Source organism: Schistocerca nitens, chromosome 1, assembly GCF_023898315.1.
Source record: "Schistocerca nitens isolate TAMUIC-IGC-003100 chromosome 1, iqSchNite1.1, whole genome shotgun sequence".
Classification (NCBI taxonomy): Eukaryota; Metazoa; Arthropoda; class Insecta; order Orthoptera; family Acrididae; genus Schistocerca; species Schistocerca nitens.
In genome coordinates, this window is record NC_064614.1 from 506,896,975 (window position 1) to 506,912,402 (window position 15,428).

Below are 15,428 nucleotides of genomic sequence, written 5' to 3' on the forward strand. Positions count from 1 at the left end.
TCAGCTGTTCAATTGTTTCTGGATTCTGGCGGTACACCTGGTCTTTCAAGTGTCCCCACAGAAAGAAGTCACAGGGATTCATGTCTGGCGAATAGGGAGGCCAATCCACGCCGCCTCCGGCATGTTTCGGATAGCCCAAAGCAATCACACGATCATCGAAATATTCATTCAGGAAATTAAAGACGTCGGCCGTGCGATGTGGCCGGGCACCATCTTACATAAACCACGAGGTGTTCGCAGTGTCATCTAAGGCAGTTTGTACCGCCACAAATTCACGAAGAATGTCCAGATAGCGTGATGCAGTAATCGTTTCGGATCTGAAAAATGGGCCAATGATTCCTTTGGAAGAAATGGCGGCCCAGACCAGTACTTTTTGAGGATGCAGGGACGATGGGACTGCAACATGGGGCTTTTCGGTTCCCCATATGCGCCAGTTCTGTTTATTGACGAAGCCGTCCAGGTAAAAATAAGCTTCGTCAGTAAACCAAATGCTGCCCACATGCATATCGCCGTCATCAATCCTGTGCACTATATCGTTAGCGAATGTCTCTCGTGCAGCAATGGTAGCGGCGCTGAGGGATGCCGCGTTTGAATTTTGTATGGATAGAGGTGTAAACTCTGGCGCATGAGACGATACATGGACGTTGGCGTCATTTGGACCGCAGCTGCAACACGGCGAACGGAAACCCGAGGCCGCTGTTGGATCACCTGCTGCACTAGCTGCGCGTTGCCCTCTGTGGTTGCCGTACGCGGTCGCCCTACCTTTCCAGCACGTTCATCCGTCACGTTCCCAGTCCGTTGAAATTTTTCAAACAGATCCTTTATTGTATCGCTTTTCGGTCCTTTGGTTACATTAAACCTCCGTTGAAAACTTCGTCTTGTTGCAACAACACTGTGTTCTAGGCGGTGGAATTCCAACACCAGAAAAATCCTCTGTTCTAAGGAATAAACCATGTTGTCTACAGCACACTTGCACGTTGTGAACAGCACACGCTTACAGCAGAAAGACGACGTACAGAATGGCGCACCCACAGACTGCGTTGTCTTCTATATCTTTCACATCACTTGCAGCGCCATCTGTTGTTGAAAATTGTAACTACTGTAATTTCGAAAGTTTGTCCTCCTGAAAATGTACTGTTGTCCCAAGCATATTGCAACAAACGGTGTATTTCTATCGCTGCTCGTTTAGTTTTTATTGCCGTTTCAAATATACCGGTCATTTTTGAAACACCCTGTAGCTGTTACATGTATGAATGCTATCGGCGGACTTTAACACGGCCTGACACAATAATGTTACACGTTTGCTCTTCAGTCGCAAAGAGGCGATTTTCAGGCCAAGGGTCAGGCCAGTGCATCTTGGACGAATGCATCCTACAAGACAGCGCTCACCAGGTCTACGCTGTACATGCTGACGACCACCACTCGCTTACAGGCAGAATCTGCTTTCAGCGCTGAAGACCACAGGACGCCGTTGCATCTTCCAAGAGATCCTCTGACGGCACCAATCGAGCTATGCACGTCGATGTTGTGGCGTGAGTAAAAGACAGGCTAGAGGTGTGCCTGTCCCTAGTCCCATGATTAATAACCAGTTTGCAGTAGTTTGTGTTGACACATTGGACTCACAGGTCGTTTTATAAGTACTGTCGTAGCTGTACGATCTGCCACTGCTGCGCTTAAAGTATGACGACATTGGAAGGCGTCTGAGCGGCATGGACCTCGTCTTTGGGTGTGAGAACGTCCACGTGACCACCGACACCAGCGTAGTTGCACAACTGACACAACACGTCCCACTCGTGTGGCAGTTCTCCGAAAGGAGAGTCCCGTCAGTCGGAAGGCCACAATTTGACTCCTTTCAGACTCGCTCAGTTGGCTGTAGGAATCACGAATGCATCTCCGTGGCACGGTTACCTGCTTGCATAACGCCACTGTACCACACTGAGTCTGCTGGCTGTGAGCATTCCCTTCTAGAGGACAGACACAGATGGCGCTCTGGTAGCCATGCTCCTACGCTATCTGTTGGGGGATGAGGTTGAAACTATACCAGTACATCTATCGTCCCCCCCATATGATATATGCCATCATGTGATCAAAATCGACCTCATCTTCCCAGGTGTACTAACTTTTTCCTGCAGCATATTATAACAATATTTAAATAAACAAATGTTATAAACATTTGGCCACACACAAACTATTCACAATAAACTTAAATATTTGTTCATGAATAAATAAGCCAGCATTCTTGCACAAGTACGCTAATGTTAAATACAACAAATGGTCGTTAGATATTGCTTAAACAATTATTTATCTCTGCTTGATAGAAGCCTCTTTTGGTATTATTTTGAGTGGTTGTGTCAGCCAACACATCCAGTTGACCACTTTTAAATTACCAAGTTTTTTAATATCAAATGACTCAGCAATTAAGTAAAGTTATTGGCGAAATATTCATTAAATACTTGCCGCAAGCATGGTTTGATATGAGGTATTCACGTTGGATTCAGTTGATGTGTCATTATGGAGGATACGATGTTATGACAAAATTTGCATAACGAAAAGGCTATAAAACGTAATAAATTAATGAATGAAATAGATACAGATATGCAGGTTTCAGGGACGACGGCTGTCTTACAATCATATCATCCGAAATATTGTTTGGTGAAATCGCATGAACTGTTTAAAAATTGTTAATTCTAGTTTCTTGTCACGATATTTAGTCACTGAAAGTTATTAACTTCTGTATTTGTCACATAATGAAAATATTGTTGTTTCACTGGATGCACCTTATTTTTCTCGGATCATCAGTATATTCAGAATTGTTTTATTATATTACTGGTTTATTGTAGACTAGCGAATCCGGCAATGATTTGCAATTACATATACATCCTAAATTCCATGCCGTCCTTTCTCTACCCATTTTCTCATTTTTTCACCCCCCCCCCCCCAATCTCTTCATACGTCTCCTCCTTTCCCATTCTCTTTGTGCATAACCTCCTACCCCTCTCTCTGTCAATCTTCCCGTCCTTTGTATGTCCATTTCCGTCTGAATGTTCAGCAGAGAATCGTGTACAATTTTGAAGTAAATCTGTCACGACCTTGTAAAAACGATTCGCTCAGGTGAACAGGTCGTCGTAAATGTTGAAGTATGCGTCTGTTGCAAATTCACTCTGTTAATTGAGGAGTTTGTCAGGTTCTCTCGCTTTTACAACATACGTGCTTCAGCTGAGGATGGAGCCTTCCGCCGGTCGAGTCTAGTGCGGGCCGCTGCAGATGTCAACAACCTCCAAGGAGGAGGAGCGTGCCATCCACCTGCAGCACAGCACTTCACTCGTCGTCCTGCCCGTGTCGTCCCTGTCGTACTAATGGACCACGGCATAAACAGGCAATAGCCGCCAATAGAGCGCCATCGGCCGTCAGAAATACACTCTACAAGTGCTACTACTATTTTCATCTATAGCAATGTTTTCTCTTTGTTCTGAAATGTTATTTCACTGATTTAAAGATCTGTTCTGTAATTTTAAATTTTATATTCATTTGACCTAAATATTAATAGTAGACTGTGCGGCTGGTCCCGGCGGAGGTTCGAGTCCTCCCTCGGGCATTGGTGTGTGTGTTTGTCCCTAGGATAATTTAAGATTAAGTAGTGTCTAAGCTTGGGGACTGATGACCTTAGCAGTTAAGTCCCATAAGATTTCACACACATTATTAATAGTAACTTTGTCATATTTTAGGCTTTTCAAAAATAAAGGCCACCTGATAGAGGGGAAACAAAATCTAACAAACTTTTATCCATATAAGACCGGGATTTTACATTTTATAGCTAGTTTGACAAAGCATGAACCTGTCTTCAGTGTATGACGCCTTTAGGTATGAACTATATGTATTTCGCATAAATTCAGTAGATTACTAATAAGCCTGGTTAAATATTGCACTTATTTTTAGGTTTTAATATAAATTTTCTTTTGTATTGTTATAGAATCTGAAGATGGTCACTGTATGGCCGAAACCGGTTATGACTGTGTCACAAGAATGTGATTGCGTCTATAAATAAACAAAAAAATTTTCAAAATAATCAATCACTCACTCTATTTACAAAATATCGTTTTTTCCAGACTCCTTCTCTTTCAGTTCCTTGTAAAGAATGTGGAACTCTCATTCACAGTCTCGATTTTTTTAACATTTTTCTAGTCCAGATTCTTGTCTCTCTCTGTTCCACATCATCATATGCAATAGCAATCATTACAAACAGCTTTAAACTAAATTTCGGCATTTTACGACGATCTACCATGAACTACGAAATAGCGCCTCTGGTGAGTATTTAATGAGCCAGACGCCTCGACGTTCTTTCAACGTTGACGTCCATTGTAGTGTGAAAGCTCAGGAATTCCTCTGACCGTCGACGCTCAAAAACCAGTGGCGGATTAAAAAATTTTGTGCCCCTACGCACACCTTATTATATGCGGCCCCTCACCCTAAAAAAAAAAAAAACGTTTTAAATAATAGCTGTTACCCGATCACTTCACAATTGCCGTTTTGGGTGGGAGCGCTGTGGGCTGTTTCCGTACTCTGCTATTCGTTGTTCTGAAGGACGCGTCAGCGGGCCAGTCGCGCTCAGTCAAAGTGTAATATGGTTCCTGGACTGTTCTTGGTGTACGGCAGTGGATAAAACAATCTTAAAACTGCATTGTGTTAACACATTCTTCTGTCGAAAGACAACAGAAACGAACACAAGGAAAATATCTTTTCTTTTATGGCCTAAAAATTCAGTAGGGCGTGTAGGAGACAACGGATTTTTGTTATACATTCACTTTTAATATGTTCTTTTACACGAAAATGACAATAAAAACGTTGTGTTACGATCTAAAAACTGAAGCGAACGTGTCATACATTAGAAATTAATACGTATTTTTACAGAGATGCGTTCAAAATAAAAATTAAACTGTCGTTTTACGAGCTAATTACTTGAATGTGTAGCAGATAAAAAAAAAAACACGTTCGGTATTAATACGTGAATCTGTAGGAAAGCGTAAGAAATGAAAATGAAATAGAGATTTCGGCGCCGAACTAATAACTAAATACAGACGAACAAACACAGAACTGGATTTGCTATTACATAGTGTGGAAAAATCAAATTTGTTTTATAATCAAATAGTTACCGTGTAAAGTATTAGGGCCTGAGTAGCTAGATGCGGCATAGTAAGTGTACACCACACCTTTAATCCATGTAAGGGCTGAGCAGTTTTGTACTGTAACTACTGCTCTCTTTCTAACGGTATTAGCAAAGCTTTTACGTATTTATCGACATAACTAAACTACGTTATTTATTAACACTTTTTTATCTGAGCGTACTCTACGATAACGTCTATTTCCACGGTAACTATACAACTCAGCAGACGCCCAAGAATACCCATCAGTTGTAATACACTACAGTATCAGTATGACATGACTGTAGAGCGCCGAGCGGCCTGGGTCATTCGGGTATTGTTTACTATTCTCGGGCGCTTTCGGTCACGTTTGACGTAAACGTGGTTTAGTTAGGCGTAAAATAAACAGGTAATACGTAGTTTGTAAATCCAATGAATGCGCTCTAAGTTAAAAATAACATTATAATCTTAAATTTTTAATACTAATATGAATAAATAAACAAACTCACCAGTCAGCAAAGTTTGCGTCTGGCTTTGGCGGCAGAAAACTCGTTGATCATATCTTCATACTTCAGACGGTTATCATTTAGGACGTCGGCTTCGATGTGACGAATGGACAAGGCGTTCAATCTCTCCTCAGACAACGTAGAACGTAGGTACGATTTCAGTCTTTTAAGAACCGAAAACGAGCGCTCTGCTGAACAATTTGTAAGTGCCATACATAGAAATATTCTAAGAGCAATGTTAACATTCGGAAACACAAACTGTAGCCTCTCTTTTCGTAAAAATTAACTCATTTCAATTGGTATATCACTAATCTCAGAAGATTTCAAAAATTCCGCAAAATGTATACATTCACTAGGGAAGGAAGGCTCTAAATCTGTGCCATATGACGCTTGGAGTTTTGCTGCGCGTTCAGCAACATCGTCAGGTGAACTTTTCTTAAGGTTACTGAAAACTGTGAAGGAATCCAACAGCGTTCTATAGCTTTCCTTCCTCCTCGCTAATTCGGTATACAAGTTGTCGAGTACTGGTAGAAATGTTTCGACTCTAAATTTTTTCCTTCTAGTCAGGAAAACTTCTTCAGAGTCCGCTTCTTCGTCATCATGAAGTTTGCTTTTTCGTGATCTTTGACAGGTGCATTCGTAGTCTCTATCAGTCACCTCCATGGATTTCTTTTCATAGTAGTCGAACATGCCACAAATGGATGCAGTAAATCCTGCAAGTGATTCATATAATTCATGCACTAGTTTAGTATCAATATTTACACTTTGAAATTTCAGAGTTACACTATTAAAACTCTGGAGTATGTCCTTCCAAAGCGTCATCATGAATACTGTTTCCAGTCTGCTGAGTTGAATCAATAAAGCTGAAGCCTCATCTCGCATAAGTGGTTCTTTCAAACGTATCATTGGCAATATGTGTGGGGGCATTGATAACGCCCTCGTACTTTTCAAATATACTTACACATGCTTCCTCTCTTGCTGGCCAGCATGTCTTTGATAAATATTTCACCGTTTTGCTTCCTTGTTTCATGAAGGAACGAACTTTATCCCAGCGCTGTGTAGAAGCAGAGGAAAAATTATGAAGGTTTTGCACTACATTGAAAAATGAACATGCTTCCCGACAAAAGCTTGCAGCCCTAGTGCTGACTAAATTCAAAGAATGTGCTGCATAAGGCACATAATGCGCTTTCTGATTTCATTCTTTAATGCGTGCCTGCAAACCAGTGTAGGTTCCTGACATATTGCTTGAGTTGTCATATGACTGGCCTCTACAGTCAGTAATATCAATGGAATTTGTAGACAGGACTTTTAGTACGGCCTCAGCTAAGTTTTCGGACTTGTGTCCTGGTTTGGTAAAAACAGAAGAAAACGTTCAACAGGTTCACCATTCTCGTTCACATATCTTAATATGAAAGATAGTTGATCAATATGTGAAATGTCCGCAGTATTATAGTCAAATATTTGGCCTGTTTTATTTCACTTACGATAATTCTTTTTATTCTTTCACAAAGAAGCTCTATTATTTCATCACAGATTGTTGAAGAAAGATGACTTGTATGTCCCTGCCCTGGATTTCCATATCGTTCAATGTGCTCTGTGAGAAAAGGATCAAACTCGGCTATAAGTTCAAGAGAAATCATAAATTGATCATTATGTAATGAATGTAATTTTTCAACGTGTCCACGTAGGGGAAGTCCACGACTTGTTAGCTTCTTCACTACTGCAAACACCCTTTTCAACACACTGCGCCAGTACATGTATTCTGTCTCAACATATGACTGGAAATGGTTATCTATTGTTCCAAGTGACTTTTTTCTTATTAAGCATTTGTAGACTTAGAGAGAAAGCTTTTGACAGTGTTGACTGGAATACTCTCTTACAAATTCTGAAGGTGGCAGGGGTAAAATACAGGGAGCGAAAGGCTATTAGCAGTTTGTACAGAAACCAGATGGCAGTTATAAGAGTCGAAGGGCATGAAAGGGAAGCAGTGGTTGGGAAGCGAGTGAGACAGGTTTGTATCCTATCCCCGATGTTATTCAATCTGTATATTGAGCAGGCAGTAAAGGAAACAAAAGAAAAATTCGGAGTAGGAATTAAAATCCATGGAGAAGAAATACAAATGTTGAGGTTCGCCGATGACTTTGTAATTCTATCAGAGACAGTAAAGGACTTGGAAGAGCAGTTGAACGGAATGGACAGTGTCTTGAAAGGAGGATATAAGATGAACATCAACAAAAGCAGAACGAGGATAATGGAATGTAGTCGAATTAAGTCGGGAGATGCTGAGGGAATTAGATTAGGAAATGAGACACTTTAAGTAGTAAAGGAGTTTTGCTATTTGGGGAGCAAAATAACTGAAGATGGTCGAAGTAGAGAGGATATAAAATGTAGACTGGCAATGGGAAGGAAAGCGTTTCTGAAGAAGAGAAATTTGTTAACATCGAGTATAGGTTGAAGTTTCAGGAAGGCGTTACTGAAAGTATTTGTATGGAGTGTAGCCATGTATGGACGTGAAACATGAACGATAAGTAGTTTGGACAAGAAGAGAATAGAAGCTTTCGAAATGTGGTGCTACAGAAGAATGCTGAAGATTAAATGGGTAATCACATAACTAGTGAGGAGGTAGTGAATAGAATGGGGGAGAAGAGAAATTTGTGGCATAACTTGACTAGAAGAAGGGATCGGTTGGTAGGACATGTTCTGAGGCATCAAGGGATCACCAATTTAGTATTAGAGGGCAGCGTGGGGGGGGGGGGGGGGGGTAAAAATCGCAGAGGGAGACCAACAGATGAATACACTAAGCAGATTCAGAAGAATGTGGGTTGCAGCAGGTACTGGTAGATGAAGAAGCTTGCACAGGATAGAGTAGCATGGAGAGCTACAACAAACCAGTCTCTGAACTGAAGACACAACAACAACAACTCAGAATTTTTGTGTTCAAGTGAATTCTCATGATGAGATAAAATATTAGAAATATTTTTCCAATCTGTAATGCCATTAGTAGCAATCACGGCCTTACCTGAGAACAATTTACTTGGTGGACAAAAAACAGCACCGGTGCTATAGGAGTATACCAGAAAATCACGGAAAGTTGATTCATCATTTAAAAGTTTACAGTAAAATACATTTGGAAGTTTCATATCAGCGCACACTCCGCTGCAGAGTGAAAATCTGATTCTGGAAACATCCCCCAGGCTGCGGCTAAGCCATGTCTCCGCAGTATCCTTTCTTTCAGGAGTGCTAGTTCTGCAAGGTTCGCAGGAGAGCTTCTGTAAAGTTTGGAAGGTAGGAGACGAGATACAGGCAGAAGTAAAGCTGTGAGTACCGGGCGTGAGTCGTGCTTCGGTAGCTCAGATGGTAGAGCACTTGCCCGCGAAAGGCAAAGGTCCCGAGTTCGAGTCTCGTTCGGGCACACAGTTTTAATCTGCCAGTAAGTTTCATATCAGCGCACACTCCGCTGCAGAGTGAAAATCTCATTCTGGAAACATCCTCCAGGCTGTGGCTAAGTCATGTCTCCGCAGTATCCTTTCTTTCAGGAGTGCTAGTTCTGCAAGGTTCGCAGGAGAGCTTCTGTAAAGTTTGGAAGGTAGGAGACGAGATACTGGCAGAAGTAAAGCTGTGAGTACCGGGCGTGAGTCGTGCTTCGGTAGCTCAAATCGTGTTGATCCCGAAGAACAGAGGCTGCAAAAAAATAAACAACCTACGGCCGATTTCGCTTTTAAATTCAGATTATAAAATTATAGCTCGAGTAATTAACAAGCGCTTTACACCATGCACTGCTGACATCATAGGCCAACAGCAGACTTGTGCTTTTAGAAGAACGATTTTACAAACTGCGGCTTTGTATCGCGATGTCATTGCGCTAGCGCAGACTAGTAACATAAAATGTGGACTGCTTTTCATAGACTTCCATAAGGCATTTGATCAAATTAATCACAAATACCTGATAGAGATAATGCGCCGAATGGACTTCCTGCCAAAAACCATCGACATCATCAAGAACATGGCTATGGGTGTTACTGCACAAATCTCCGTTAACTGTCAACTGACAAAAAAAATTGAAATAAGAAGGGGTGTTACCCAAGGAAGTCCCTTATCCATGCTCCTGTTAGTTATATCGCTGGAACCTTTCCTGAGACAGCTACAGCACAGGCTGACAGGCATTACCATTCAAGGAACGAAGACCGTGGTTGGTGCTTACGCGGACGATGTAGGCGTAATCATCAGAGACCAAACAGATGTGACACAACTAGAGATGATACTTGCAAAATACTGTTCCGCATCAGGTGCGAGGGTAAATGAAAATAAAAGTAAATTTCTAAATATAAAGCGGCTTGCTAACTTACGCATTGAGTGGGCGAACCATGTTAATGAACACAAAGCTCTTGGAATGGCATTGACAACGTCCCTTTTAAAAATGATAGCAATAAATTGGCGGGAGGTGGCAAGAAAAATCAAAGGAGCTTTGATTGAAAACTGTCAACGTAGCATAGACCAGTTCCAGAGAATACTGTTTATCAACACATATATTTTATCCAAGGCCTACTACATAGCACAGGTTCTCCCCATTCCATCAATGGTGGCGAAGACGATCATGTCCACCTTAGCAAAGTTCTTGTGCAAAGGCGAATTGTTTCGAGTGCCGGTGAAGACAGCAGTTTTGGATCCAAGCAATGGAGGACTGGGTCTAACCGACATCAAGTCTAAAGCGATGGCATTGTATGTCAAACGAACATGGAGCACAATGTGTAATGATCCGGGGTGCATTACAGCAAAACTATACGATATTGTCAGGCCAGAAAGTGTAGAGCCGCCGATAAATATACAAAAAATAAGTTTTAAGCTGAAACATATTAGGGAGTATTATCTTGAACTAAGTTATCTCAGCAAAAAGATTTTAAACTCCAAAAACGTTACAGCAAAGGCGATTTTAGCTGAAAGACGGAAACATGAAAGGAAAAATAACATAGAAACCAAATATGCTGGAATAGCATGGAATGTGATCTGGAAAAACATCAGTAGTGATGTTCTTTCGTCTGACGTGAGAACAGCGTGGTACAAGGTAGTCAATAACATCATCAGCACTAATGAGCGTCTCTTTGCCATCGGTTTAAGTGACACAAACCTCTGCAGCAAATGCAACCTCGTTGATAGTGTGCCTCATCGTTACACTTGTGGAGATCGGATTATCAACTGGAGGTGGACCAGGGAGAAAATTGCTCAAAGAACAAGAACTTCAGCAAACAATGTACCGACTAACATTTTCTTCAGACCAGAGGAAAGTTACTACCCTCAGACAAAAAATAACGCAGTGATTTGGTTAATGGGAAAATATACAAGTTATGTTTTTAACAATATTGGGAGCGATGAACATATTGAATACAAGATGTATATGGAAAATGAATTCGAGAAAATATTCAAATATCAGAATCACAATAAGAAATATGGTAACATGCTCCGAATTGTCTTCAACCGAATGGGTATAGGTTAGGAACTGGATTCCTAGTAGAGAGGGAATGGATTGGGTCACGTTCCCGACCCTAACATCACCTGCAAGTCACACATGAAAAATAAATCAGCAGTACAGCAGATACAAGAATATGGCGAGAAACATCTGGGGTCTGATATAAAGGAAGATTTTGAACTCCCTATAGATGCGTTTAGAAGCCTGGAACTGACAAAAATAACAAGGCAGTGAAATATCTTGCGATGTCGCTGTTTGGGACTTCTCTTCTGTCCATGTAATTTACCCTGGAAGGAACACACATCAAGGATTTACTGAATGATTAATTTTGGTCTGGGAAATGATGATGAGGAACCGGCTGCAGAAGAAGAAAATGTGCATGCTGATCTGCCACCAGTTGAAGGTGACAGTGAAGGTGCTAAATTGTGCTACTGCTAAAGACTTATTTTTTGAATGCTGTAATTTATGACTGCAATTATCTGTCACCTTATTTATGTCATTTCATTGTAGCCATTTTTGTTACTGTTTTTGGTGAATAAAAAAAAAAAATATGGTAGAGCACTTGCCCGCGAAAGGCAAAGGTCCCGAGTTCGAGTCTCGGTCGGGCACACAGTTTTAATCTGCCAGGAAGTTTCATATCAGCGCACACTCCGCTGCAGAGTGAAAATCTCATTCTGGAAAATACATTTTTGTTCAAATATCTGATTTTATCACCTATTAATCTTCTCGAATCAGAAAAATCACCGTTACAGTTTATAAAATAAATAAAAATAAAATGGAATAAAATATTAATGATTAATTATTCTGTATGTATGATGATTGGTTGTAATTGGTATTTGCATATCTGGAACGTGGACGTTTAATTATTCGGTATCAGACGCTTGACAATGGCTATTTGGAAAAGGCAATGTAACTCGTAGTTGACCGTGAAATAAAACTGAAATAATCGGACTTCGTAATTAAATCGTTTCCAAAGACTGCTGCGGTAGGTACGGACTCATGATCTAATCTCAATATTACAATGATTTGCCAGCCATGCCAATACGTCGTACAGAGGTGATTGTCTACTAAACATAAAAAAGTTACACAGTTAGTTAAATCAGATATATTCAATGAAATAGCCTACAGTTCATAATCCTACTTACTTTTATAAATATAAATTCATTACAGAATCGAGTGCCTAGTGTGGTTGCAACTCGCAGTATTCTTCTATAACATGAAAATATGGCGGTGTGCCAGACAATAAAATAAAATACATGCTTCTCGCACCACTTCTACCTGAGCTCTCCCCTCTCTTAAACAGACATAAGAGTAACGTAATTATTCTTTTGTCTTTATCAGCGACACAGCGCTGCAGTTGTGTGCCATAGGCTTTATTTATTAGTCACTGATTATTTACTTAATTAATATTTCGCGTTTCCGCGGAAACTCACGCTCGGCATGCAAATGTGCCTTTATATTGCCCCCTGAATTGCGAGGCGAAAGGACACACCTGCAGGCGAGCAATTCACCTAAAGGCACAAGAAAATCTAAGTTATCTACAACTATTCACATGACTTACATTACACACATTATACACATTATATACAAAATTTGAATGACGCGGGTGCGTCGTAAAAGTTCTTATGTTGGCAGATAGAGTGCGCGCATGCGCAGAAGCGTCTGTGTGACTCCGGCAGTGCCGTTATATCATACAGTTAGATCACGCGGCACAGTAATGCAGTTCATATTGTTCGTGTGCGCGCGTATCTTAGTCGTTGCACAAAGAAAATATTCAACCAGGATTACATATGAAGACTACATTCTATAACAGGTAACTTAGTTTTAAATTTACAATATTTGTTATATCACAATACAACTCAGATTGTTGAATGTTCTTAGTTACATAGTATTGTTTTGAAATACTTCAAAGAAAAATGTCCGTATGTTTCAGGTGCGTCGACCTATTCACATCGTGTCGTTATTACAGTTCATATTCATCTGCTGCACAATAATTTTTTCACAGGTTAGTATCATCGTTGTATAACAACGTGATTAAAACATAAGCGTGTCCATTTCCATTTCCATTATAGTCGTTGTGATGCAGTTCGTTGTGACAAAAAACATTGTTTATTACAGATCTGACGTGACCCGTTAGTAATTGGTCCACGTGCAGTTCGTTTTTTACATTCCGTGGAAGCTTGGTTGCAGAACCTCGGACGGCACATAGCTGGCGTGGATCCTTGGACAGTCCAGGTAAGAGTGTCCGTCACATTTCGAGAACATTTCATTCCCTGAAGTTCCAACCAAAATTCTTCCACCCGTCGTGTTGTTTTCTGGACAGGCACTTTGTGTCCGTTTAATCCAGTTAACATCTTGGAGTTAGGTACTGTAATATTGTCACTAGACGATGCACGAATTATGCACTTCACATTTTCAGTTTTTTGCTGAATATAGCTCACCTAAATGTTCGTAGTTATTAATCAAAGAAATGGTTCATCGCGTTTACATAGGTACGATGCATAATGAATGTCATTAACAGTTTCTTTCACATAGGTTTCTGCGTAGTTGCAGAGTTAGTAATGTTCATTAATGTCCGTGAACAATGGTTCACTATGCAATGCCCTTTTGGCACTCGTTTTGTTCAAATTTCTTTTACATAGTAACAGTTACATTATACATCATTGAAAGAGAAGAAAAAAAATATAAGTAATCATACATACACACGTCACATATTTTCTTAGCATAAACATAATACAGTTGCACATAAACATGTTTACATCATTATTACATAGCTATGGGTTATTACATTGTGTCACATTTGATTACATGAATTGCAGATAATTACGTCCTCTTTAAGGGTTTTGCTGGGATTTTATCGATGTTTATTTTGTGATGTCATCTGAAACTAAGATAGGTTAGACACAACATTCATTACATCAGTAGGCAAGACCAGGCATTTTCACTACTCAATAAATATTCAAAATAGTAAGAGAGAAAATGTTTGATTCCTCGCGTTTTGTGCGTGTGTGTATAGTGTCTGTGTGGCCTTGACTACTGATAGATGCTTTTCGTGTTAAGAGATGTGTGTCTAATCTATTTCTCAAAGTAAAAGTTCGCTTCACAGATGACATCTGTCGGTTCGTCAGGTGTCACACCAAGTCAGTGATACCCACAGTCACAAATGTTCCGTGAAAAAATTAATATATCATTCACTGCTACGTAAACATAAATTTTATTTTAATATTCCGTCTTCCAGGTGGTGGCGCGCGCTGAAAGAAGAGTTCTTCTGCCTTCAACTGCGTCACTGGAACCGCTGAAATGAAAATTTCTATACTACTTACTATCTGTGTTGTAGCAACAGAGTTTTTTGGAGTTGCTTAGCAATGTTTTGATGGATGTGACTTTGACATTATTCCGCATGAAATGCTCTAAGATCTCGGTGTGCGTATAGCCCAATAATTTTGTTAGTTCTAGGATGTTGTAACAAATACGCACCAGGATGCGGTATGTTAACAATTATATAAGGTCCTTCATATAGCAGACGCCACTTAGCGTTGCGTCGTTTGAGTGCTACAGATTTATGATGAGTACGAAGTAGTACAAGCATTCCTACCTCGAATTTTTGTTTTCTTTTTATTATGTTTCTGTGATGTTTGTTTCGTATCTGTGCGTGATGTGTCAGCGTAGTCAAAACTTCTTTTATTTTCTGTTCAGGTGTGATTTCCTTGTCTGACAACTTAGGTAATGGTTCTATCCACTGATCGTTCTGTTTGCAATTGAACATGATCTCGTTAGGTGTGTAATTTGTATCGTAAATATTTAAGTTATTGTGTACGTCTTCGAAAAGACTTAGGTAGGACACCCAATTAGTATGTTTTGATGAAATATAGGTCCTCATGAATCGGTTTAATTCTCGGAAAAGTCTCTCAGTCGCGTTACATTGTGGACTAAACTTTGAAATAGATATACTTTTAATGTTATTGTCCTTCAAGAAATTTCTCCATTTGTACCCAGAGTAGTATGCTGCATTATCTGACAGAATTGCTTTAGGTTTTCCCACGTGCGTCAGGTAATCACTTGAGAATCTTCGTATTATAGCACTTGCAGTGGCGGATTTTAAAGCATAAAGTTTTACATGTTTAGAAAATATATCGTAAAAAGCCAAGATATATTTGACGCCTCCAGAGCTTGCTGGATGCGGTCCACTGATGTCAGTACACAGAATTTCCAGGGGTTTACTGGGTAAAATAGAATGTAAATCTGTCTTTGTGGATAAATTCTGAGGTTTTGATTTTTGACATATGACACATGTTTTCAGTTCCCTGTAAATTTTCCTTC